We start from the raw sequence: 828 nt of genomic DNA on the forward strand, positions 1-828 counted from the left end.
TACCATAATTCTTTACACGTAGGTTAAATATAGGTGAAAGTATTTATTTAGTGAGATAGTATAGGACTCGTTCAGTTCCATTTAAAGTCTGCTTTCTCACATGAAACCAATGGTAGCCACCAGGTGAATAATTGTCATACCCTTAAATATGTATATATCTCATTCTTCATATATTTGGGGCTTTCTCAATACTTATTGACTTATATATATCAGAATGCACACGCGCGCACGCACACACACACACACACACACACACACACACACACACATCTTGCATAAAGACGGCAAGTATTAACCTAAAAAAGGACCTAAGACTTGGACATTTACAATGACTGTCTTGCCTCGGGGGTGACTTCAAAGATTCACCTATTCAACCAGTCTTCTCGTCTGGCCACCCTCATAACTTCGTGGCTAGTTGTTGGCTAACTTTTGTTTCTCCTCCTTCCGCAGTCTTAATCTCTTACATATCTGTTTATCTAATCTTCATTTATAATACATGTTTTTTCTCTCTAGCATCTTTTTCAGCACAGCTACTGGTTTCTCTTTTTCCCATTGCTTTTTTAATTACGCTACTTCTCTAATTATACCTCTCTAGTATAAAACGCTTTCTTTTGTCCACACCTTTCTTTCATCCTATCTTTTTCTCCCTCACTATTTTCCCTCTCTAAATATATTCCTCGATTACTTTCCTGCCTCATCTGCAGATTCTATCTATCTATCTATTTATCTATCTATCTATTTATCTATCTATCTATCTATCTATCTATCTATCTATTTCATTCTCTCTCTCTCTCTCTCTCTCTCTCTCTCTATATATATATATATATA

The 828-nt window shown here is 35.6% G+C and overlaps 1 long non-coding RNA gene across 1 annotated transcript in view; it reads right to left on the minus strand.

Moving 5' to 3' along the window:
- LOC106870537 (uncharacterized) overlaps positions 1-828 on the minus strand; it is a 179,125-nt gene that overhangs the window by 113,902 nt on the left and 64,395 nt on the right. The gene's annotated exons all lie outside the window — the stretch shown is intronic.

Source organism: Octopus bimaculoides, chromosome 25 (genome assembly GCF_001194135.2).
Source record: "Octopus bimaculoides isolate UCB-OBI-ISO-001 chromosome 25, ASM119413v2, whole genome shotgun sequence".
NCBI classification, from domain to species: domain Eukaryota; kingdom Metazoa; phylum Mollusca; class Cephalopoda; order Octopoda; family Octopodidae; genus Octopus; species Octopus bimaculoides.